Below are 27003 nucleotides of genomic sequence, written 5' to 3'. Positions count from 1 at the left end.
AGGGCTGTGAAATGTAAAAATTCTGGTAAACCTCACTGCGAGATTTGACAATGAGGGGCGTGGCAGGAGTAGGCACAGATAAGAACATAAGAAACAGGAACAGGAGTCGGCCATTTGGCCCTTCGAGCCTGCTCCGCCACCTCATCTCCACTTTCCTGAACTATCCCCTGATGCTCTTAATATTAAAACATCTATTTCTCTGTCTTGAATATACTCAACGACTGAGCCTCCTTAGCCCTCTGGGGTACAGAATTCCAAAGTTTCACAACCCTCTAGTGAAGAAATTTCTCATCTCCGTCCTAAATGGCCGACCCCTTATTCTGAGACTAACCTCTGGTTCTAGACTCCCCAGCCAGGGGAAACATCCTCCCAGCATCTACCCTGTCAAGCCCTGTAAGACTTGTGTAAGTTTAAATGAGATCACCTCTCAATCTTCTAAACTCTAGAGAATATAGGCCTAGTCTACTCAATCTCTCCTCAAAGGACAATCTCCCCATCCCAGGAACCAGTCTGGTGAACCTTTGTTGCACTCCCTTTATGGCAAGTATATCATTCCTTAGGTAAGGAGACCAAAACTGCACACAATACTCCAGGTGTGGTCTCACCAGGGCCCTATGTAATTGGAGTAAGATGTCTTTACTCTTATACTCAAATCCTCTTGTAATAAAGGCCAACATACCATTTGCTTTTCTAATTGTACCTGCATGTTAACTTGGAGTGATTCGTGTACAAGGACACCCAGGTCCCTCTGAACACCAGCATTTCCCAATCTCTCACCAATTAAAAAATACTCTGCTTTTCTATTTTTCCTACCAAAGTGGATAACTTCACATTTTTCCGCATTATATTCCAGTTGCCATGTTCTTGCCCACTCACTTAGCCTGTCTATATCCCCTTGACACCTCTTTGCATCCTCCTCACAACTTACATTCCCACCCAGCTTTGTATCATCAGCAAACTTGGATATATTGGAGAAGGGAGTTGTTGCTCGGGGTCCTGCTGTACCCTTGCCATCCTACTGAGCCAGGGAGTGCAATCTCAGGCAGCCGCTGCAGTGTCAGATGTGGCATTAACAGGGCAATCTTATGGCCCAGCAGAAGGAGGTAAAGAGTCATCTGTATCCAAGTAAACATTCAGTCCCGTCCATCAGGTCGCTTACATTAGGTAGTTGGAGACACGCTGGACACAGAGAAACAGTGGGATAAGGAGGCATTCATTCATAATGAATCCTGCACTGTTTATTGGAATCACGTTTTCACTCTTACTGGGGCACATTTCTGTAGCAGGAAATGAATGGGATTGATATGTTTGATGGCCGGGGTTGGATAGAGCATAATGGTGTGGATGGGTTTGGTGCATCAGTTTCGTTGGGAACATGAGTTCAGCAATGCTGGTGCTGAAGTGACCTTTGAATGTCTAATTGAAATGGTTGTCCATTAGAAGTTGCTGGGCTTGTCTTCCTTGCCGCCAGTCTGGTGGAGCAGCCAGCCGTGAGCTCAGCCTCTGTCGATCCTGACTGTCCTTCCTGTCCCAACTATTGCATGGTGACGTGTCTTCTGAGAGCATAATTATGCACTGTGCAGCATACCACTATAATGGATACCTTTCTAGCGCTGTGTAATAGGACAGCCCCCACCCTCCACCCTCCCAGACCTGTTCAAGCAGCAGAATCTTTGCTTCAGCGTAACTATGGTATGTTTTATGTGTATCTTTGTCAAAGAATGTGCCTCTTTATATTTGATTTCAGGCGTGGTTTATGGATGAAATATCGAGTCATGCTGCTAACGATAATCCCAGGTCTCCATGATCCATCTGCCTGGTCTAGGTATTCCAACAACAACTTGCATTCATATAGTGCCTTTAATGTAGTGAAACGTCCTAAGACGTTTCACAGGAGAGTAATCAGACAAACATTGACACCGAGCCACATCGGGAGATATTAGGGCAGAAAGACGTGGGTTTTAAGGAGCGTTTTAAAGGCGGAGAGAGAGAGGTAGAGAGGATTTAATTCCATTAAATAACGGTAGAAACATAGAAAAAACATAGAAACATAGAAGATAGGAGCAGGAGTAGGCCATTTGGCCCCTCGAGCCTGCTCCGCCATTCAATGAGATCATGGCAGATCATCCAAGCTCAGTACCCTGTCCCTGCCTTCTCCCCATATCCCTTGATCCCTTTAGCCTTAAGAAATATATCTAACTCTTTCTGGAATATACTTAATGAATTGGCCTCTACTGCCTTCTGTGGTAGAGAATTCCACAGGCTCACCACACTCTGGGTGAAGAAATTCCTCCTCATCTCAGTCCTAAATGGCTTATCCCTTATCCGTAGATGGTGACCCCTGGTTCTGGACTCCCCGCCATCAGGAACAGTCTTCCTGCATCTGGTCTGTCCAGTCCTGTTAGAATTTTATAAGTTTCAATGAGATCCCCTCTCATTCTTCTAAACTCCAGTGAGTATAAGCCCAATCGACCCAATCTCTCCTCATACGTCATTCCTGCCATCCCAGGTATCAGTCTGGTGAATCTTCGCTGCACTCCCTCCATGGCAAGAACATCCTTCCTCAGATAAGGCGACCAAAACTGCACACAATACTCAAGGTGTGGTCTCACCAAGGCCCTGTACAACTGCAGCATGACATTGTTGCTCCTGTATTCGAATCCTCTCGCTATGAAGGCCAACATACCATTTGCCTTCTTAACCCTCTGCTGCACCTGCATGCTTACCTTCAACGACTGGTGCACAAGGACACCCAGGTCTCGTTGCACTTCCCCTTTTCCCAATCTATTGCCGTTCAGATAATAATCTGCCTTCCTGTTTTTGCCACCAAAGTGGATAACCTCGCATTTATCCACATTATACTGCATCTGCCATGCATCTGCCCAATCGCCCAACCTATCCAAATCATCCTGGAGTTTCTCAGCATCCTCCTCACAGCACACACGCCCATCTAGCTTTGTGTGTGTGTGGGGGAGGAGGGGGGGTGCGAGTCCATGGAGGAATTTGAAAACAAGGATGAGATTTTTTAAATTGAGGCGTTGCTTAACTGGGAGCCTCTGTAGGTCAGCGAGCACAAGGGGTAATGGTTGAACGGGACTTGGTGCACGTGCGGACACGGGCAGCAGAGTTTTGGATGACCTCAAGTTTACGTAGGGTGGAATGTGGGAGGTCGGCCAGGAGTGCGTTGGAATAGTCAAGTCTAGAGGTAACAAAGGCATGGATGAGGGTTTCAGCAGCAGATGAGCTGAGGCAGAGGAGGGGTCGGGTGATGTACCGGCGGCGGAAATAGGCGGGCTTAGTGCTGGCGTGGATATGTGGTCGGAAGCTCATCTGAGAGGGGGGTGGGGGTTCAAATATGACACCACGGTTGCGAACAGTCTGGCTCAGCCAGCTGCCCAGGGAGAGGGAGGGAGTCGGTGACGTGGGGACGCAGTTAGTGGCGGGGACCGAAGATGATGGCTTCGGTCTTCCCAACATTCAGCTGGATCAATGTCGGGCAAGCAGTCTGCAATTTAACAGGGCAACTTATGGTACCAAAAATACATTTTTCAACAGAAAATGCTGGAAATACTCAGCTGGCCAGGCAGCTTCCGTGGAGAGAGAAACAGAGTTAACGTTTCAGGTCTGGGACCCTTCATCAAGTATTTCCAGCATTTTCTGTTGTTATTTCAGATTCCGCAGTATTTTCCTATTGTAATATATTTTTCAAGCGGCAGCCATGTGGAGACTCTCCCCCACGTGCCTGAAACCAGTTGCAACACCAGGAGTGTTTCTGATTGGCCAGTTGGCACCCCTTGTTCCTAACTCACAATAGATACTTATGCGCTGGTTCACCAATAGGAATCCTTCACTTTCTGATTCCTCATTTGCATACGGCTGGCTATTAAATAGCAGGTCCGGGAGACTTTCTCCATCACAAACCCTCGCGTCCATTCACCAGGCCTGAAGCGGTGTCCAGGGGCATCGCCCCGAAAAAGGGGCCGAAGAAAGCGACCACCAAGAAGCGGGCCAAAGGCGACAAGAAGCGCAGGAGGACCAGGAAGCAGAGTTACAGCATCTACATCTACAAGGTGCTGAAGCAGGTCCACCCCGACTCGACACCGGCATCTCCTCCAAGGCCATGAGTGTCATGAACTCGTTCATCACCGACATCTTCGAGCGCATCGCCTGCGAGGCCTCCCGCCTGATCCATTACCCCAAACGCCAGACCATCTCCCCCCGGCCGGGAGATCCAGACCGGCATCCGCCTCCTGCTGCCCGGGGAACTGGCCAAGCACGCCGTCTCGGAGGGGACCAAAGCAGTCACCAAATACATCAGCTGCAAATAAAGCCTCTCGTTCCTCCCACCTTAAAAACTCAACCCAAAGGCTCTTTTCAGAGCCACTCACCAGATCCAGAAGGGACTATTTATTTTCATTTGACTAATGACATTTGAAATATGGACAGCATAAAGAATGAAACACTTTAAAAAAAAATGTTTTATCATCCTTTCTTTATTTACCCCTCACTTTCATTTTTTTGTCGTATGTTCAGATTTTGATGGTGTTTTTGTAATACAGTATATCGTTAATTTAAAATAGATTGAAATTTAACAAATATATAATAACAAAATGATGCATTGTCACTGCCCTGTTTTGTATAAAGCACTCATTTACAAGCGGGTCACTGAAAAGCTAAAATGAAATTAAATCTGTCAATTCAGGGACCAGTAATTTTAAAGGATCAATTTGCCATAATTCACAATTTAATAATGAATTATTCAGTCTCACAGATGCCAGTTTAATGATTATTCAGTCCCACAGACGCTATAATTTTAATTAAAATGATTATTCAGTCCCACAGATGACAATCTTTAGCAGTAATGATTATTATTTAGTCTCACAAATGCCATAGTTTTAATTATTATTCAGTCCCAGATACCATAATTTTAACGATTATTATTCAATCCCACAGATGCAATAATTTTAACAATAATGATTATTATTCAGTCCCACAGATGCAATGATTTTAATAACTGGTTAATATTCAGTCCCACAGAGAGCCATCACTTTAACAATAACGAGTCTGATTCACAGACGAGCTCTTATTCTATAAGCCGCCTTTTTCGTTGGTGTCCGAGGTTGGAGCGGATTGAAAAACGCGCCAATCAGAGGCCGAGATTTGCCGGGTTTTCAGCCAATCAGAAGGCGCGGCTGGGCTGGGCGGGGCCGGCGGCTGCTGCAAAAGCCGCAGCCCGGAGCGGGGAAGAGCAGTTGGAGAACAGCGTTAGAGAGGAGTCCGACCCCCGGGGGAAGGACAGCCGCCGCCCGCCCGCCCGGGGAGAAGGGACAGCAGTCGGCCGGCACCTTGGGCAACAAGGGCTCGCGGGTGGGCGGGGCTATGACGTCACCCGCGCGCTGAGGCGGTTGAACGGCCGATCAGGAGCCACGTGACCCCGGAGCTGGCGGCGGCCTTTTAACACAGTGGGTGGGGCCCCGAGGCGTTGCGGGCTGCGATTGGTGAACGCAGCTGTCAATCTACGAGTCGCAGCCAATAGAAGAGACGGACTCCGTGAGGGACTTTAGGCGCGGGCTGCGTGGCCGCAGTGCGCATGCTCGGTGCTGCTCGCAGTCCCCGGATGAGGCTCCGGTTTGAGGAAGGAGATAAAATGGCGGCGGGACTGAGGAGCGGCGGATGGTGCGGTGAGTGTGGATCAGAGAATCTCCGGCATTTACAGCAGCGCCGGCCTCTTTCAGGCAATCTCTGGGAACATTGGGGCGAAGGGGCATGGGAAGAGACTCGGTGTTTGGCACCTTCCCGGATTCTTCTCCTCCACTTTGTGTGGTGTTGGGCCAGGGATTCCCAGGTTTCGGTGGGGATGTTGCACTTTTTCAAGGAGGCTTTGAGTGTGTCTTTGAAGTGTTTCCTCTGCCCACCTGGGGCTCTCGCCGTGCCGGAGCTCCTAGTAGAGCGCTTGTTTTGGGAGTCTCGTATCGGGCATGCGGACAATGTGACTCGTCCATCGGAGCTGATCGAGCGTGGTCAAAGCTTCGATGCTGGCCTGAGCGAGAACACCGATGTTGGTTTGCCTATCCTGCCAATGGATTTGCAGGATCTTGCGGAGGCAGCGTTGGTGGTACCTCTCCAGTGCTTTGAGGTGCCTGCTGTACATGGTCCGTGTCTCTCAGGCATACAGCAGGGCGGGTATCACTGCTGCTCTGTAGACCATGAGCTTAGTGCGGGGTTTGAGGTCTTGGTCTTCAAACACACTTCCTCAGGCGACCGAAGGCTGCACTGGCACACTAAAGGCGGTGTTGGACTTCGTCGTCGACGTCTGTCCTTGTTGACAGTAGGCTCCCGAGGTATGGAAAGTGGTCCACGTTGTGAGACTATGCCCCGAGACAATGCCCCCTAGTTCTAGACACTCCAGCCCGGGGAAACAACCTCGCAGCATGTACCCTGTCAATCCCCTTCAGAATCTTGTATATTTCAATGAGATTACCTCTCATTCCCCTACATTACACTCCATTTGCCACCTTACTGCCCACTCACTTAGTCTATCTGTATCCCTTTGCAGACTCTCTGTGTTCTCACAGCTTACTGTCCCGCCTAGATTTGTAGCGTCAGCAAACTTGGATACATTACACATTGTCCCTTCATCTAGGTCATTAATGTAGATTGTAAATAGCTGAGGCCCCAACACTGATCCTTGTGGCACCCCACTAGTTACAGCCTGCCAGCCTGAAAAAGGTCCGTTTATCCCCACTCTGTTTTCTGTCTGTTAACCAATCCTTGATCCATGCGACTATATTACCCCAACCCCATGAGCCCGAATCTTGTGCAATAACCTTTTATGTGACACCTTATCGAATGCCTTTTTGGAAATCCAAATATACTACATCCACTGGTTCCACTTTATCTCCCCTGCTAGTAACCATCAAAAAACTAATAAATTTGTCAAACACGATTTCCCTTTCATAAAACCATGTTGACTCTGCCTAATCATGTTATGATTTTTCTAAGTGCCCTGATACCACTTCCTTAACACTGGATTCTAGTGTTTTCCGAATGACTGATGTCGGGCTAACTGGCCTGTAGTGCCCTGTTTTCTCTCTTCCCTCCTTTCTTGAATAGCGGTGTTACATTTGCGACCTTCCAATCCGCTGGGACCATTCCAGAATCTCGGGAATTTTGGAAGATCAAAACCAATGTATCCACTATCTCTTCAGCCACCTCTTTTACAACCCTAGGATGTAGGCCGTCGGGTCCAGGGGATTTGTCGGTTTTCAGTCCTATTAGATTCTCTAGTACTTTTTCTCTACTTATATGAATTATGTTCAGTTCCTCACCCTCATTAGACCCTTGGTTCCCCACCATTTTTGGTCTGCTTTTTGTGTCTTCTACTGTGAAGACAGATACAAAATATTTGTTTAACGTTTCTGCCATTTCCTTATTCCCCATAATAATTTCTCCTGTCTCAGCCTCTAAGGGACCAATGTTTACTTTTGCTACTCTCTTCCTTCCTACATACTCGCAGCAAATCTTACAATCTGCTTTTAGATTTCTTGCTAGTTTTCTGTCATTGCATTTTTTCCCTTTTTTTTATCAATTTATGGTCAATCTTTGCTGGTTTCTGAAACTCTCAATCCTCAGGCTTACTATTATTCTTTGCAACATTATAAGCTTCTTTCAATCTAATGCTATCCTTACCTTCTTTAGTTAGCCATGGTTGGATCACTTCCCGTGGAGTTTTTGTTTCTCAATGGAATGTATTTTAGTTGAGAATTATGAAATATTTCTTTAAATGCTAGCCACTGCTTATCTACCGCCATACCTTTTTTTTAAATCTATTTTTCCAATCTATCTCAGCCAACTCGCCCCTCATACCTATGTAATTGGCTTTATTTAAGTTTAAGACACTAGTTTCGGACTTAGGCAAGTCACTCTCTCAAAATTAATGTGAAGTTCTAACATATTATGATCACTCTGCCCCAGTGGATCGTTTACTATGAGGTTGCTAATTAACCCTGTCTTATTACACAATACAAGTTCTAACATTGTTGGTTCCATGACATTTTGTTCCAGGAAACTGTCCCGAATGGATTCCATGAACCCGTCCTGCAGACTCTTGCTCCACAGCCCTGAAGGTTACGGCTCTTCAAGTGTACACCCAAGTACTTTTTAAATGTGCTGAGGGTCTCTGCCTCTACCATCCTTTCAGACAGTGAGTTCCAGACCCCCACCACCCTCTGGGTGAAAAAAATTACATCTGCTCTGCACCCTCTAGTGGATGGACTGGGGAGAAAGGTCTTTACTAACCGAGGCATAGAATGTAAGAGCTGGGAGGTAATGCGTGAACTGTATAGCTAGGCCGCAGCTAGAATACTGCGTGCAGTTCTGGTCAACACATTACAGGAAGGATGTGATTGCATTACAGAGGGTGCAGAGGAGACTTACGGGGATTTTGCCTGGGCTGGGGAATTTTTGCTATGTGGAAAGATTGGATCGGCTGGGGTTGTTTTCTTTGGAACAGAGAAGGCCAAGGGGAGACTCGATTGAGGTGTATCAAATTATTAGGGGCCTAGATAGAGTGGATAGGAAAGACCTATTTCCCTTAGCAGAAGGGTCAATAATCAGTGGGGCATAGATTTAAAGCAGATGGTCAAAGGGTTAGAGGGGTTTTGAGGTAAATTTTTTACACCCAGAGGGTGGTGGAGGTCTGGAACTCACTGCCTGAAAGGGTGGTAGAGGCAGAGAACCTCATCACGTTTAAAAACTGCTTGGATATGCACTTGAAGTGCCGTAAGCTACCAGGCTACGGACCAAGTGCTGGAAAGTGGGATTAGAGTGGATAGATATTTGTCAGCCGGCTCGGACAAGATGGGCCGAATGGCAGCCTTCTATGCAGTAAATTTCTATGATTGTGTAACCCGTGGAGGATGGGCCCAGTGAGATCAGACAGTGTGTATCCCGGGGAGGATGGGCCCAGTGAGATCAGACAATGTGTAACCCGGAGAGGATCTGCTCAGTGAGATCAGACAGTGTGTTACCTGGGAATGATGGCCCCAGCTTCGGTTTGCCTAAAGCACAGGGAAATTGTACATTTCTATCCAGAACTTTGGTGATTTGCTGGAAGCCCAGGCGGGCGTGGCGGGGATCTGAGAAAAGGGACAACATCAGACAAAAGCACTCGGACCCAAACTTTTATTTTTATTAAGCTGAAGAAAAGTCTACATTACATTACTTCACACTATTCATGTTGTTATTTTCAGTCCTGCCATAATTAGATCTCCCGGTGAAAGACTGAGTGATTGAGAGGTCCACAGCTGAGAGTAAACAGGGATTGTAGACTGAGGAACGACAGCAGGTGAACCAACACAGGATTGTGAGAGCACCAACTGGAGAGAACTCTTCCGATTCAAAGAGCTTCCAGAGATCGACGAAAAGGTCAGAGAGAGTCCCATTGACTCAGATACACACTGGTCCTGGAGATGGACTGGGGAGAAAGGTCAGAGTCCCATTGACTCAGATACACAGTGGTTCCTCCCTCCCTTCCATTTCCTGATTTACAGCTATTTCTGGGATGTTACTTGTATCCTCTATGGTGAAGACCGATACAAAATACCTGTACAATTCAACTGCCATCTCCTTATTTTCCATTTTTAATTCCCTGACACTCTTTTTGTTAAATCTTTTCTTTATTAAATATCAATAGAAGCTCTTGCTATCTGTTTTTATATTTCTAGCTAGCTTTCTCTCGTACTCTAATTTTTCTCCTTATTAATCTTTTAGTCACTCTTTGTTTTTTATATTCTGTCCTGTATCTTCTGACCTGCCAGCCATCTTTGTGCAATTATATGCTTTTTCTTTAAGTTGGATGCTATTAATTTTTTCAGTTAACCATGGATGGTGGGTTCTCCCCTTGGAATTTTTCTTTCTTGTTGGAATGTGTATATTCTGTGTATTCTGAAATATCCCCTTAAATGTCTGCCACTGCATCTCTATTGACCTATCCCTTAACCTAATTTGCCAGTTCACTTTAACTAGCTCTGCTTTCATGTCCTCGTAATTGCCCTTATTTAATTTTAAAATACTAGTCTTGGACCCACTCTTCTCTCCCTCAAACTGAAGGTAAAATTCAATCATATTATGATCGCTGCTACCTAGGGGCTCCTTCACTGAGGCCTTTAATTAATCCTATCTCGTTGCACAATACCAGGTCTAGTATAGTCTGCTCTCTGGTTGGCTCCAGAACATGCTGTTGTAAGAAACTATCCTGAAAACATTCTATGAACTCCTCATTTAGGCTACCTTTGCCCATCTGATTTTTCCGGTCTCTATGTAGATTAAATCCCCCATGATTATTGCCATACCTTTCTGAGAAGCTCCCATTATTTCTTCCTTTATACTCCATCCTACCGTGTGGTTACTGTTAGGGGGCCTGTACACCACTCTCACAAGTGACTTCTTGCCTTTATCATTTCTCATCTCTACCCAAACCGCTTCTACATCCTGGTTTCCTGAACTTAGGTCATCCCTCTCTATTGTGCTAATACCATCATTAATTAACAGAGCCACCCCTCCACCTTTTCCTAGCTTTCTGTCCTTCCTAAATGTCACGTACTCTTCAATATTCAGGTCCCAATCTATGTCATCCTGCAGCCATGTTTCTGTAATGGCTATCAGATCATACTTATTTATTCCTATTTGCGCCATCAGTTCATCTGTTTTGTTTTGAATGCTACGTGCATTCAGATGCAGAGCCTTTAGTTTTGTCCTTTTATTTTTGTAACCTCTAGCCTTAACTGTTGATTTACTCTTAGATTTGTCCTCTCTATCCCTTCCTGTCACGGTCTGTTTATCATTTCCCATATTAATACCTTTCTCTATTGCCTTGTCTCTACTCTTTGATTTACCACATCTTCCCAAATTTGATCCCTTGCCCCCACTATTTAGTTTAAAACCCTCTCTACCGGCCTGGTTATATGACTCGCCAGAACACTGGTCCCAGCACGGTTCAAGTGAAGACCGTCCCAACGATACAGATCCCACTTTCCCCAGTGTGGTGCCAGTGCCCCAGGAATCGGAACCCATTTCTCCCACACCAGTCTTTGAGCCACGCATTCATCTCGCTAATTTGATTTACCCTATGCCAATTTGCTCGTGGCTCAGGTAATAATGCAGACATTATTACCCTTGAGGTTCTGCTTTTTAATTTAGCCCCTAGCTGCTCACAGTCTCTCAGCAGAACCGCTTTCCTAGTTCTAACTGTCGTTGGTACCTACATGGACCACGACCATTGGCTCCTCCCCCTCCCACTGCAAGTTCCTCTCTAGCCCAGAGCAGATATCCTGAACCCTGGCACCGGGCAGGCAACACAGCCATCTGGACTCTAGCTCTTGGCCGCAGAGAACTGTATCTATCGCCCTGACTATGCTATCCCTTATTACCACTATATTCCTATTAACTCACCCCTGCTTGAATCGCTTCCTGTGCCACGGTCAGTTTGCTCATCCACCCTGCAACCACCGCTTTCATCCATACAGGCCGCAAGAACCTCAAACCTGTTGGACAATTGCAAAGGCTGAGGCTCCCCCACCTCCTGGGTCACCATACCTGCCTCACTTTTAATTTAATTTGAATGAATTAAAGGGTAAGGCATGGCAGGAGAGCTCTGTGCCGTGGTATGCTCTTCCTGCACTATGTGGGAAATCAGGGACACTTCCTGTGTCCCTGACGACCAGGTGTGCGGGAAGTTTATCCAGCTGCAGCTACTGACAGACCGCATTGCGGCGCTGGAGCTGCGAGTGGATACATACTGGAGCATTCGCAATGCTGAGGACGTCGTGGATAGCACGTTTAGGGAGTTGGTCACACCGCAGGTAAAGGCTGCACGGGCAGGAAGAGAATGGGTGACCACCAGGCAGAGTAGTAGGTGCAGGAAGGTAGTGCAGGGGTCCCCTGTGACCATCCCCCTCTCAAACAGATATACCGCTTTGGATATTGTTGTGGAGCATGGCTTATCGGGAAGGCAGCAGCAGCCAACTTCCTGGCACCGTGGGTGGTTCTGCTGCACAGGACGGGAGGAAAGAGTGGGAGAGCTATAGTAATAGGGGATTCTATTGTAAGGGGAACAGATAGGCATTTTTGCGGCCACAAACGTGACTCCAGGATGGTACGTTGCCTCCTGGTGCAAGGGTCAAGGATGTCTCCAGAGCGGCTGCAGAACATTTTGGAAGGGGAGGGTGAACAGCCAGTTGTCGTGGTGCATATAGGTACCAACGATATAGGTACAAAACGGGATGAGGTCCTAAAAGATGAATATAGGGAGTTAGGAGGTAAATTTAAAAAAATGACCTCAAAGGTAGTAATCTCAGGATTGCTACCAGTGCCACGTGCTAATCAGAGTAGAAATAGAAGGATATTTCAGATGAATACGTGGCTAGAGGAATGGTGCAAGGGGGAGGGATTCAAATTCCTGGGACATTGGAACCGGTTCTGGGGGAGGTGGGACCAGTACAAAACTGACAGTTTGCACCTGGGCAGGACCGGGACTGATGTCCTAGGGGGAGTGTTTGTTAGTGCTCTGGGGGGAGGGTTTAAACTAAAATGGCAGGGGGTTGGGAACCTGAGCAGGGAGACAGAGGAAAGGGAAACCAGGATAGAAGCAAAAGACAGGAAGGAGAAAAACAAAGGTGGCAGTCAGAGTAATCAAGGGTTTAAATCAAATATGGCCACAGTAAATAATAATTCTAAAAGGTCTAAGAGCGTTTAAAAAAAACAAGCCTGAAGGCTTTGTGTCTTAATGCAAGGAGCATTCGTAATAAAGTGGATGAATTAGCTGTGCAAATAGAGGTAAACAGATATGATATGATATGATATGATTGGGATTATGGAAACATGGCTCCAGGGTGACCAAGGCTGGGAACTCAACATCCAGGGGTATTCAATATTCAGGAAAGAAAGGCGAAAAGGAGGTGGGGTAGCATTGCTGGTTAAAGAGCAGATTAACACAATGTAAGGAAGGATATTAGCTCTGATGATGTGGAATCCTTATGGGTAGAATTGAGAAATACCAAGGGGCAGAAAACGTTAATGGGAGTGGTATACAGAACCCCAAACAGTAATGCGGAGGTTGGAGATGGCATTAAATGGTAAATTAGAGATGCGTGCAATAAGGGCACAGCAGTTATCATGGGTGACTTTAATCTACATATAGATTGGGCTAACCAAATTAGTAACAATACTGTGGAGGAGGAATTCCTGGCATGTATACGGGATGGTTTCCTGGACCAGTATGTTGAGGAACCAACTAGAGATCAGGCCATCTTAGACTGGGTATTATGTAATAAGAAAGGATTAATTAGCAATTTTGTTGTGCGAGGCCCCTTGGGTTGGAGCGATCATAATATGATAGAATTCTTCATTAAGATGGAGAGTGAAGTAGTTGACTCAGACTAGGGTCCTGAATTTAAATAAAGGAAACTACGATGGTATGAGGCGCGAGTTGGGTAGGATTGATTGGGGAATGTCACTCAAAGGGTTGACAGTGAATAGGCAATTGCAAACATTCAAAGACCGCATGGATGAACTACAGAATTTGTTCATCCCTGTTTGGCATAAAAGTAAAACAAAAAAGTTGACTAACCGTGGCTCATAAGGGAAATTAGGGATAGCGTAAGATCCAAGGAGAGGACATATAAATTGGCCAGAAAAAGCAGTAAACCTGAGGATTGGGAGCAGTTTCAGATTCAGCAAAGGAGGACAAAGGGATTAATTAAGAGGCGGAAAATAGAGTATGAGAGTAAGCTTGCAGGGAACATAAAAACTGACTGCAAAAGCTTCTGTAGATATGTGAAGAGAAAAAGTTTGGTGAAGTCGAGCATAGGTCCCTTGCAGTCAGAATCAGGGGAATTTATAATGGGGAACAAAGAAATGACAGACCAATTAAATACATACAGGAAACTTTGGTTTATCCGGCGGTTGTATGTCCGTAAACCTCAATCTAACTGCAGAAATCAGCAGCCGTTTTGGTTAGGTTTTTTTTCTTCTGGCATTCTTTTAACAGGCAGGCTCTGGAAAGCATCTCTAGCTTAGCAACAGCTTCAGAGACGCTTCCAAGATACGGGCTGAGTGTTTACAAGCTGTTGCTAAGCAACAGTGTTTGTTGTCAGATACGGAGATGAAAACCTCCGTATCCTACAACATTAGCGCTGGTCTATCCGGAAGTTTGGATAGATCGGCAGCAGCTTGGTCCTGTCGGTGCCGGATATCGCGAAGTTTCCTGTACTTTGGTTCTGTCTTCACAAAGGAGGACACAAATAACCTCCCAGAGATGTCGGGGAACATAGGGTCTAATGAGAGGGAGGAACTGAAAGAAATCAGTATTTGTAGGGAAATGGTGTTAGGGAAATTGACGGGATTGAAGTCCAATAAATCCCCTGGGCCTGATAATCTACATCCTAGGTGTTTATGTACCTTTAAGGGAATAACTGGTCTCAGACTGCAGTACCGGCAGTGACCACCCCTGTATAAAAGGCACTAGCAGCCTTCTGTAGTTTCAGTTTCCCAATTGTCTCCATTCAGTAAAGACTTGTTATAATCAACTCCTGCTGTCCGTGTCTCAATTATACACGGACATAATATTGGCGACGAGCAGATACGAACTTACCTACAGTCTGCACCACCTCATGGGATCCATCCCTGAAGCGAAGTGAGCAGAGGTCGAGGCCAGAAAGAAGAAAGAAACAGTAGAAATGGGCGTTGACCGTGGGCATCCGCCCCTGAGTCAGCGGAGTTGAAAATTTGCAGGAGAGGCTGTCGAGAGCGGGGCTTGGTTCCTGTTGATGGTGCTTCAGCTAATCAGGCTGGTGGCAGGTAGTACACTGATCCTTCCTGGGCTGCGGCGGTCTAGAACTCGAGCGGGTGGCTTGCAACGGGGCCGAGCAGCGTTGTCGGGAAGAGGAGAGAGAGAGAGGGTGGAGCACACAGGGTGCGACCGGTGCTACGAATCCGGGCTGCGTACAGACCTAAGAAGAGGGAGGCAAGAGTCCCACAGGGTTGTTCCACGACGGGAAAATAATAAAATTTAAAAAAAAATTAAAAAAAATATTATACGTGCAGAAAGCCGCGAGGAGCTGCAGGTTGCCACTGAAACCGCGGAAAGCAGCACTAGCAACAGCGGGGAAGAAGGCAAAGCGCGGGAGGCGCCATCTTAATCCAGCGGGGAAGAAGGCAAAGCACGGGAGGTGCCATTTTGTTAAATCTGGGAAGAAGGCAAAGCGCGGGAGGCGCCATTTTAGATTTCCAAGATGCCGAAGACTGGCTATATCACTGCCTTTGATAATGCAATAGAAGACTGGACCACGTATGTGGAAAGAGTCGAGGTATATTGCGAGGCAAACGAAATAGCCGATGAGAAAAAGGCATCGGTACTGCTAAACTTAATGGGCGCAAGAACGTACGGCCTATTGCGGGACCTGATTACTCCAGCCAAGACGAAGGCGAAGAGTTTTAACAAAATTGTTGCTATCCTACAGGAACACCTAAACCCTGCACCGCTGCTGATAGCAGAAAGATTTAAATTCCACAGGAGAACTCCACATAAAGATGAGAGCAATGCTGAGTACCTTACGGAACTACGCAAGCTATCAAAGCATTGCCAGTTCGGAGCAGGACTGGCAGATACCCTACAGGACAAATTTGTCTGTGGACTCCTGAGTGAAGGAACCCAGAAGAAGTTACACTCCGAGAAAGAGCTGATGCTAGATAAGGCTTTCAGCGTGGCAGTATCGTACAAAGCAGCAGCCAGGGGGGCTGCGGAAATACAACAAAAGCCACAGGAATACGGCACCCACGAAATGACACTGGGATTTGCAAAATGTTATCGCTGCGGCAGAACAAACCATGACCAGAGGACTGCTGGTCCAAGGACAAAATATGCAGGCAATGCGGAAAGATGGGACACATTGCACGAGTTTGCAGGTCTGGGAAGAAGACCAACGACAACAAAAAGGCTACTAAGGAACCGTACAGGAAAGTACAAAAGATGACGGACAGTAGTTCCGAAGACCAGATGAGCGATAGTGAATCCGGGAGCAAGAGACTAAGCTGTCTCAAACTTCACAATGTAATCGCAAAAGAGGATCACCGAACCATTTGGGTCACCCTCACTATAGCAGGGTCCCAAGTCAAAATGGAATTGGATACAGGATCAGCTCTAACCATCATGACTCGACGAGACTACGAGCGGCTATTCTCACACATACCCTTGAGAGAGACATCCATTGTCTTGAGGACGTATACGGGGCAAAAAGTATACCCCAGAGGAAAAATAAGGGTGCCTGTGGAATACAACGGCAAGAAAATACGGAAATTGTATCTCTACATTCTGCAAGATGGTGGACCTCCGTTATTGGGACGTGAATGGATCAGAAAGATAAGTTTAGACTGGCACTCCATTCAAACACTGACGGTGGCTGGTAAAAAGGATGACGACGTCACTCCTGGACGATTGTCAACAATCTTAGCTGACGCCAAAGAGGTATTTCAACAAGAACTGGGCACTCTTAAAGGTGTAACCGCCTCGATTAAAAATAGAGGAGAATGCAATTCCCAAGTTTTTCAAAGCAAGATCGGTACCATACGCAATTTGCCCAGCCGTCGAGGCGGAGCTGGAGAATCTGGAGAATGCAGGCGTGTTATCTAAGGTAGACTGGAGCGAGTGGGCGACACCCATCGTTCCTGTCATGAAGAAAACGGTAAACAATAAGTCTGAGGAGCCAAGGAAGGATCGCATCTGTGGGGACTTCAAGGTGACGGTGAACCCAGTCCTTCACACAGTACAATATCCTGTTCCAAGGATGGAAGATATCTTCGCCTCACTATCTGGAGGGAAGCGTTTTACAAAAATTGACCTAGCACAAGCATATTTGCAGATGGAGGTTGAAGAATCCTTTAGGAAGTATCTCGCGATAAACACTCACAAAGGTCTTTACCAGTATAATCGACTGGTCTTCGGAGTAGCATCAGCTCCGGCGATATGGCAAAGAGCGATGGAACATGTCCTGCAAGGGATTCCGGGGACTCAGTGTTACTTAGACGACATCCTAGTGACAGGTGAAGATGACAGTGAACACCTTGCCAACCTAGAGCATGTGCTCACTAGACTACGTGAACATGGGCTACGAGGCAATCGCCCCAAGTGCGAGTTTTTTAAGAAACAGATATTGTATTGTGGCCATGTGATTGATGAAGAGGGGTTGCATAAGTCCCCTGACAAAATTGAAGCGGTAGTTATGGCTCCGGCGCCTGAATGTGTCGCAACTGAGGTCATTCGTCGGATTGGTGAATTACTACCATAAGTTTTTGCCGAATTTGTCCACAATTCTGCATCCATTGAACGCCCTACTATGAACGGGAGTAGCATGGAAATGGAGTGATGAATGTAAGCGGGCCTTTCAGAAGAGTAAGGACCTAATCACTTCAAGAGAAGTATTGGCTCACTACAACCCATCACTACCGATAAGACTGGCGTGTGATGCATCTCCCTACGGCATTGGGGCGGTACTGTCACATAAATTCCTTGATGGTTCAGAGAGGCCGATAGCTTTTGCGTCACGCTCGTTAACTTCAGCCGAGCGTAACTACGCTCGGATTGACGGAGGCCCTCAGCCTGGTGTGGGGGGTGAAGAAGTTCAATCACTACCTGCACGGTCAGAAATTTACTTTACTAACTGATCATCAACCTCTCGTCTCCATTTTCAACCCTCAGAAGGGCGTACCGATAATGACGGCACAACGGCTGCAGAGGTGGTCCCTTTTCCTAGGGGCACACCAATATGACATCGCGTACAAGGGAACTAAACAGCATGGGAATGCTGATGGATTGTCACTCCTACCGTTACCGACGGTGGAAGAAGAACTGGCAGTGGATCCAGTGGAGTTATTCCACTCGGCTATAGTCGAATGTCTCCCTGTGACGAATGCAAACATAGAAAAGGAAACACGAAATGACCCGACACACTCCTGGGTCTATGATTTAACGGTGAATGGATGGCCAGCACATGGCGAACCACTGCTGCCAGCATTCTCGCCGAGAAGAGAACAGCTGTCAGTGTGCAGAGGGACCTTGATGTGTGGATCCAGAGTAGTAATTCCACCCAAATTGACGGATAGAGTGTTCAATGAGCTTCATGAGGGTCATCTGGGTGGGGTAAAAATGAAGAACTTAGCCAGAGCGTTTGTGTGGTGGCCGGGAATCGATAGAGAAATCGAAGAGATGACCAAGAGCTGTACAGGATGCCAGAAGGTCCAAAACTCCCCACCACAAGCTCTTCTACATCCATGGGAGTGGCCCTCATCTCCATGGCAAAGGGTGCACATTGATTTTGCTGGTCCCTTTATGGACTCGATGTTTTTAATTGCGGTGGATGCACATTCAAAGTGGCCAGAGGTAATAAAAAATTCCTCAACCACCACAGAAAAAACTATCGCAGTCTTACGAACCATATTCGCCAGGAATGGGCTGCCTGAACAGATTTGCTCTGACAATGGACCACAGTTTGTGTCTGAAGAGTTCCGGAGGTTCTTAAAGAACAATGGTGTTAAGCATTACACATCCGCCCCATATCATCCAGCCACTAATGGATTGGCCGAGAGGTTTGTTCAAACATTCAAGATGGCTATCAAGGCAATGTGTAATGAAGATATACCCCTACAACACAAGGTGGATAACTTGTTTGCCTACCGGAATGCGACACATGCGGTTACCAACCAAACTCCAGCCATGATGTTCTTCATCGAAGACTACGATGCCGCTTGGATTTGGTTAAGCCAAACGCCCGAAGAGATGTGGCGAACAGGCAGTTTCAGAATATGAATGAAAGGCCGACCAGGAGTTTTAAGATAGGTCAACCAGTTTTGGCCCGGGACTACCGCACAGAGAAATGGCAGCCAGGAACGATCTGTACACGGCAAGGACCTCTCATGTATACCGTGGACGTTGGAGAGAGCATTGTAAGATGCCATGCTGACCAGATTCTAGAGTCACTGGAAAAGTCAACTCCACACCACGATCTGATACACCTGGCGATGAAGCCGAAGTACCAATTGCATCTACCGCAGAATCGGTGATATTGGAAGCAGACGAACCAAACAACGACATTGCTCCCGACTCAACCTCACCAGAAGAACCTGATACCCCAAAGAGGCGTTATCCAGACAGAATCAGGAAGCCTCCTCAAAGACTGAACTTATAATTGCTTAACCTCAACCAATGTATCTAGCAACCGTAATTGTAATTAGTTATTTCGTTGTTAAATGAATGTTATGTACTGTTTATCTAAAAGGGGAGGAATTGTTGTGTATGTACCTTTAAGGGAATAACTGGTCTCAGACTGCAGTACCGGCAGTGACCACCCCTGTATAAAAGCCACTAGCAGCCTTCTGTAGTTTCAGTTTCCCAATTGTCTCCATTCAGTAAAGACTTGTTATAATCAACTCCTGCTGTCCGTGTCTCAATTATACACGGACATAATACTAGGGTACTTAAGGAAGTGGCCCTAGAAATAGTCTATCTTCCAAAATTCGACAGACTCTGGAACAGTTCCCATGGATTGGAGGGTAGCTAATGTTACCCCACTGTTCAAAAAAGGTGGTGGAGGGAAAGTGGGAAATTATAAGCCTGACATCGGTAGTGGGGAAAATGCTAGAGTCCATTATAAAAGATGTAATAGCAGAGCATTTAGAAAACAGTGATAGGATCGGACAAAGTCAACATGGATTTACAAAAGGTAAATCATGCTTGACTAATCTACTGGAATTTTTTGAGGATGTAACTGGTAAAATAGATAAGGGAGAACCAGTGGATGTGGTGTATTTGGACTTTCAGAATGCTTTCAATAAGGTCCCGCATAAGAGATTAGCATGTAAAGTTAAGGCACATGGGATTGGGGGCAAGGTACTGACTTGGATAGAGAACTGGTTGGCAGACAGGAAGCAAAGAGTTGGAATAAACGGGTCTTTTTCCAAGTGGCAGGCAGTGACTAGTGGGGTACCCCAGCTATTCACAATATATATAAATGATCTAGACGAGGGGACTAGATGTAATATCTCCAAGTTTGTAGATGACACAAAGCTGGGTGGGCATCTGTGCTGTGAGGAGGATGCCAAGAAAGCCCAGTATGATTTGGACAGGTTGGGTGATTAGGCAGAAGCATAGCAGATGCAGTATAATGTGGATAAATGCGAGGTTATCCACTTTGGTGGCAAAAACAGAGGCAGATTATTATCTGAACGGCAATAGATTTGGAGAAGGGGAAGTGCAACGAGACCTGGGTGTCCCTGTGCACCAGTCGCTGAAGGTAAGCATGCAGGTGCAGCAGGCGGTTAAGAAGGCAAATGGTATGTTGGCCTTCGTATCGAGAGGGTTTGAGTACAGGAACAAGGATGCCTTGCTGCAGTTGTACAGGGCCTTGGTGAGACCACACCTTGAGTATTGTGTGCAGTTTTGGTCGCCTTATCTGAGGAAGGATGTTCTTGCCGTGGAGGGAGTGCAGCGAAGATTCACCAGACTGATACCTGGGATGCCAGGAATGACGTATGAGGAGAGATTGGGTCAATTGGGCTTATACTCACTGGAGTTTAGAAGAATGAGAGGGGATCTCATTGAAACTTATAAAATTCTAACAGGACTAGACAGACTGGATGCAGGAAGGATGTTCCCGATGGTCGGGGAGTCCAGAACCAGGGGTCACAGTCTAAGGATAAGGGGTAAGCCATTTAGGACAGAAATGAGGAGGAATTTCTTCACCAGAGAGTGGTGAACCTGTGGAATTCTCTACCACAGAAGACAGTGGAGACCAATTCATTAAATATATTCAAGAAGGAGTTAGATATATTTCTTAAGGCTAAAGGGATCAAGGGGTATGGGGAGAAGGCAGGGACAGGGTACTGAATTTGGATGATCAGCCTTGATCTCATTAAATGGTGGAACAGGCTCGAGGGGCCGAATGGCCTACTCCTGCTCCTATCTTCTATGTTTCACTCGCAGTCACATCCTCCTGTCCCTGACCAAATCCAAAGACCCTATCGTAAGGGGTGTGACTGCCTCCTGGAATAAAGTGTCCAGGTAACTTTCCCCCTCCCTGATGTATCGCAGTGTCCGTAGCTCGGCCTCCAGCTCCTCAACTCTGAGCCGAAGCTCCTCGAGCCGCAGACACTTCTCACAGACGTGTTCGTCCTGGATCAGACTGGCGTCCAGGAGCTCCCACATACTGCAGTCGCAACACATCACCTGCCCTGCTATCTTTTTATTGAGTCTTAATTAATTTATTTTATAACCCTACTACACCCAATTAGATTTATTACTGCTAGTAAACTTTACTAATACTAATGAAACCTTACAATTACTAAAACTTCCTGGGCTTTAAAACATATAAGTGTAAGAAGTCACACAACACCAGGTTATTGTCCAGCGAAGTCACCTGATGGAGCAGCGCTCCGAAAGCTTGTATTTTCAAATAAAACTGTTGGAGTATAACCTGGTGTTGTGTGACTTCTTACATTTGTCCACCCCAGTCCAACACCTGCATCTCCACACCATGGCTACTATTAAAAGATAAGAGAAGTGAGCAAAATACTCACCAACCAATCACTTACCCTTTTCCCTGTGATGTCACCTTTTATTTTTCTCCGAATGCGGTTGGGGGGGTTTCACAGAGCCGAACTCCCACTGGTTCTCTGTCCCCTCTCGTGCAGCTTTTTAACTTCTGCTCTCCTGGAGGCTGAGAAAGATAGATAAAGGAGCACTTCCCTCCACTCCTCGCCTAACTCCCTTTCTCATCAAATACACAGGTTTACAGTCTGTGTAAAGTTAAGGCACATGGGATTGGGGGCAAGGTATTGACTTGGATAGAGAACTGGTTGGCAGACAGAAAGCAAAGAGTTGGAATAAACAGGTCTTTTTCTGAATCGCAGACAGTGACTAGTGGGGTACCGCAGGGATCGGTCCTTGGAACCCAGCTATTCACAATATATATTAATGATCTAGACGCGGGAACTAGATGTAATATCTCCAAATTTGCAGACGACACCAAGCTGGGTGGGCGTGTGTGCTGTGAGGAGGATGTCGAGAAACTCCAGGATGATTTGGACATGTTGGGTGATTGGGCAGAAACATGGCAGATGCAATATAACGTGGATAAATGTGAGGTTGTCCACTTTGGTGGCAAAAACAGGAAGGCAGATTATTATCTAAATGGCAATAGATTGCACTTCCCCTTCTCCCAATGAGACCTGGGTGTCCTTGTGCACCAGTCGCTGAAGGTAAGCATGCAGGTGCAGCAGTCAGTTAAGAAGGCAAATGGTATGTTGGCCTTTGTAGCGAGAGGGTTTGAGTACAGGAACAAGGATGTCTTGCTGCAGTTCTACAGGGACTTGGTGAGACCACATCTTGAGTATTGTGCGCAGTTTTGGTCGCCTTATCTGAGGAAGGAAGTTCTTGCTATGGAGGGAGTGCAGCGAAGATTCACCAGGCTGATACCTGAGATGGCAGGAATGACGTATGAGGAGAGATTGGGACGATTGGGCTTGTACTTGCTGGAGTTTAGAAGAATGAGAGGGGATCTCATTGAAACTTATAAAATTCTAACAGGACTAGACAGACTAGATGCAGGAAGGATTTTCCCGATGGTCGGGGAGTCCAGAGCCAGGGGTCACAGTCTAAGGATAAGGGGTAAGCCATTTAGAACAGAAATGAGGAGGAATTTCTTCACCCAGAGGGTGGTGAACCTGTGGAATTCTCTACCACAGAAGGCAGTAGAGGCCAATTCATTAAATATATTCAAGAAGGAGTTGGATATATTTCTTAAGGCTAAAGGGATCAAGGGATATGGAGAGAAGGCAGGGACCGGGTACTGAATTTGGATGATCAGCCATGATCTTCTTGAATGGCGGAGCAGGCTCGAGGGGCCGAATGGCCTACTCCTGCTATCTTCTATCTTCTATGTTTCTGTTCCAAGCTGCACTCCGTGACAAACGGCACTCAGTTGTGAATTACAATTCTGAACTGGAAGCTGTATTTACTGAGTTATTTTCTATCAGTAAATCTGTTTCTAAATTTTGCGATGGCAGTTGAATTAAATGATTAGCGTTTAAGTATAAACTGATAAAATGATACGTAAATCTTATATTTTAATGATTATTAGTAAAATTATTTTGTGTTGTCAGAAAAAAGTTTCTTGTTGGTCCCATGCTCCAGGTGTCTGGAGACATACAATTCGAGAACTAACAGATTTAGATGGTTTAAGACAATCTGATTTTCAGCGGTCACAGGGTGAATCTCCAACAATGTGACTATTGTGTTGATGTATTTCTGTAGATGCGGCACTGCTTAATGTTCTGTACAGCTGGAACTGACGGTGGATTCAGTAAACCCGCAGTGTCTGGTCTGGTGGTGTAAAAATCCGTTATTGGAATCGCAGCTTCATGGTTAGAAACACTGGCTGAATGTTCAGGATTAATGTTCTTCACTAAACTCCAAACATGTGATGTTGGTTTTGTTATTTCTGTTTTCAGTTATTGTCGGTGAGTGATTTCCTCTGTTGTCAGGGTAACAATCTGTCAGATCTCAGTGCCAGAGGCCTTGGCTCCAATTTATATCTGAAAGTCTGTGAAACATTCAGTGTAAACTCCTGTCTATGTACTCGGCAGTCCAGGCGTAGGAACCTGTTGGTTCTGAGCAGTAGGGTATGTGGATACATATAATTGGTAAGACTTCCTCTTACTATGGTTTAGTAACTTCTTTTAATTTGATAAACTCTGTCTCATTATATTTTTGAGTAGTGAATATTGTTCCACATGTTGTTCAGTTCTGGGCACCGCCCCTCAGGAGAGAGATGTTGGCCTTGGAGGGGATGCAGAGGGGATTCATCGGATGATACCTGAGCTAAAATGGTTCAATTATCAAGACAGGTTGCAAAGACTAGCCTTCTATTCCCTTGAACATAGAAGATCAAGGGGTCATCTAATTGAGGTGTTTAAGGGGAGCGATAGTGATACTCTCCTGCTGTGTTGCCGTCCCGTGCAGGCGCAGTGCCGCGGCCTTGCCGTCCCGCGCAGGCGCAGTGCCGCGGCCTTGCCGTCCCGCGCAGGCGCAGTGCCGGGCGGCGCGGGTTGATCGGTGAGTGAGGGTCAGACACCGGCTGGTTGCCCGGGTTACAGGGCCTGCTCTGTGACTGAGGGAACTCTGCTCCATTCAACACCCGGCCCGACAGCGGCTGCTCAGCCCCGAGTTTAGATCACAACGAGCGAGGGAGGGTTACAGGGTCACCGCTCTGGTTAGTAACTCCGCACAGAAAATGGCGCGTTTCAGTCTACAGGAGTGAGAATGCGGAAGTCTCAGTTCTAATGTTTTATATCACAAGGAGGGAGGGTAAAGTGCAACAGAACCGGCTTGTAATGGAGGGGAGATTCCTGTCAGCATCAGGTCCCGGGGAATGAGCTGAACCGGCTGACAATACAGGGGCTGGTCCGGGGGTGGAGGGCGCAGTGGGTTCATCAGCAGTTTGGACACAAAATGGCGCATTTCTGTCCAGAGCAGTGAAAATGGGGGAGTCTCAGGAGGCTGGAATTTTACTGTGAGGAACATCTCCAAACTAAATACTCGGCCTTGAAACTGGGTTTGGCGAGAGGACGGAGTTATAGAATAGAAATACCAGTGAGATCAGACAGTGTGTAACCCGGGGAGAATGGGCCCAGTGAGATCAGACTGTGTGTAACCCGGGGAGGCTGGGCCCAGTGAGATCAGACAGTGTGTAACCCAGGGAGAATGGGCCAGTGAGATCAGACAGTGTGTTACCTGGGAAAGATGGCCCCAGCTTCAGTTTGCCTAAAGCACAGGGAAATTGTACATTTCCATCCAGAACTTTGGTGATATGCTGGAGCCCAGGCGGGCATGGCGGGGATCTGAGAAAAGGGACAACATCAGACAGAAGCACTCGGACCCAAACTTTTATTTTTATTAAGCTGCAGAAAAGTCTACATTACATTACTTCACACTATTCATGTTGTTATTTTCAGTCCTGCCATAATTAGATCTCCCGGTGAAAGACTGAGTGATTGAGAGGTCCACAGCTGAGAGTAAACAAGGATTGCAGACTGAGGAACGACAGCAGGTGAACCAGCACAGGATTGAGAGAGCACCAACCGGAGAGAACTCTTCCGATTCAAAGAGCTTCCAGAGATCGACTGGGGGGAAAAAGGTCAGAGAAAGTCCCATTGACTCAGATACACACTGGTCCTAGAGATGGACCCTCCCGCACTCGCCCCCCGCCCTCCCGCGCTCTCCCCCCCCTCACGCGCTCGCCCCCCCTCCTCTTTTCCACCCCCCCCCCGCCCTCGCCCCCCTCCCGCGCTCGCCCACAGCCCCCCGGCCTTCTTTACAGAGGCTGGTGTCAGGAGCAGTGAGACCGGAGACCCAGTGAGTATTTAAATTCACTTTCGCGGGCTTTCTTTACAGAGGCTAGTTTCGGGAGCAGTGAGACAGGGTTAAATTCTGCGGTTTATATTTTCTTGGGTCTCTGTGGTGGAGTGGGGACAGTTGGTAAATAAGCGCCCTAGAGTATATCTTTAACTGATGGTATTGAATTCATTTAAATTAATTAAAGGGGTAAGTCATGCCATGAGAGCCCAGCCCCGTGTTATGCTCCTCTTGCTCTAAGTGGGAATTCAGGGACGCTGCCAGTGTCCCTGATGACCACGTGTGCCAGAAATGCATCCAGCTGCAGCTACTAACGGGCCGTATTGAGGCACTGGAGCTGCGGATGGATGGGTTGTGGAGCATTCACGATGCTGAGAGGGTCGTGGATTACAAGTTTGATGAGTTGGCCACGCCGCAGGGTAGGGCTGCACAGGCAGAAGGGAAATGGGTGACCACCAGGCGGAGCAATAGAAGCAGGCAGGTAGTGCAGGGGACCCCTGTGGCCATCCCCCTTTCAAACAGGTATACCAATTTGGATACTGTTGAGGGGGATGACTCACCAGGGGAAGGCAGCAGCAGCCAACTTCCTGGCACCAGGGGTGCTTCTGCTGCTCAGGAAGGGAGGAAAAAGAGTGGGAGAGCAATAGTGGTAGGGGATTCTATCGTAAGGGGAACAGATAGGCGTTTCTGTGGCCATAGACGTGACTCCAGGATGGTTTGTTGCCTCCCTGGTGCCAGGGTCAAGGATGTCACTGAACGGCTACAGGGCATTCTGAAGGGGGAGGGTGAACAGGCAGAGGTCGTGGTTCACATTGGGACCAACGACATAGGTAGGAAGAGGGATGATCCTGCAGCAAGAATTTAGGGAGCGAGGTAGCAGATTAAAGAGTAGGACCTCAAAGGTTGTAATCTCTGGATTACTACTGGTGCCATGTGCTTGTGAGTATAGGAATAGGAGGATAGAGCAAATGAATGCGTGGCTAAAGAGTTGGTGCAGGAGGGAGGGCTTTAGTTTCCTGGATCACTGGGTCTGCTTCTGGGGAAGGTGGGACTTGTACAAGTCGGACGGGTTGCACCTGAACCAGAGCGGGACAAATATCCTTGCGGGGAGGCTTGCTAGCACTGTTCGGGGGGGTTTAAACTAAAATGGCAGGGGGTTGGGAACCTGAGCAGGGACACGGAGGAAAGGAAAACAAGAATAAAAGCAAAAGATAGGAAGGAGAAAAACAAAAGTGGCAGTCAGAGAAATCAACGGTTTAAATCAAACGTGGCCACAGTAAATAATAATTCTAATAGGTCTAAGAGCGTTAAAAGAAACAAGCCTGAAGGCTTTGTGTCTTAATGCGAGGAGCATTTGTAATAAGGTGGACGAATTGGCTGCGCAAATAGAGGTAAACTAATATGATTTGGTTGGGATTACGGAAACGTGGCTCAAGGATGGCCAAGACTGGGAACTCAACATCCAGGGGTATTCGATATTCAGGAAAGATAGTGTCTAATTCTGTTAGATTCAGCAGATAGTTCAGTGATGGTGGATTGGCGGT

The 27003-nt window shown here is 46.9% G+C and overlaps 1 protein-coding gene and 1 pseudogene across 1 annotated transcript in view; both read left to right on the top strand.

Moving 5' to 3' along the window:
- The first annotated feature begins 3887 nt into the window (after positions 1 to 3887).
- On the top strand, positions 3888 to 5038 carry LOC147091826 (histone H2B 7-like; annotated as a pseudogene).
- A 222-nt stretch (positions 5039 to 5260) lies between these two features.
- LOC147091821 (uncharacterized) overlaps positions 5261 to 27003 on the top strand; it is a 171515-nt gene continuing 149772 nt past the window's right edge. The window contains exon 1 of the mRNA XM_085976626.1: positions 5261 to 5681. The gene's annotated coding sequence lies outside the window, so the exon portion shown is untranslated. The remainder of the gene's footprint in view (positions 5682 to 27003) is intronic.

The sequence above is a fragment of the Somniosus microcephalus genome, unplaced genomic scaffold, assembly GCF_052327205.1.
Source record: "Somniosus microcephalus isolate GS21.2 unplaced genomic scaffold, FLI_Smic_1.0 unresolved_chr3, whole genome shotgun sequence".
Taxonomy (NCBI): domain Eukaryota; kingdom Metazoa; phylum Chordata; class Chondrichthyes; order Squaliformes; family Somniosidae; genus Somniosus; species Somniosus microcephalus.
Note: the sequence above shows the minus strand (reverse complement) of the source record. Positions and strands in the feature narration are given on the sequence as shown.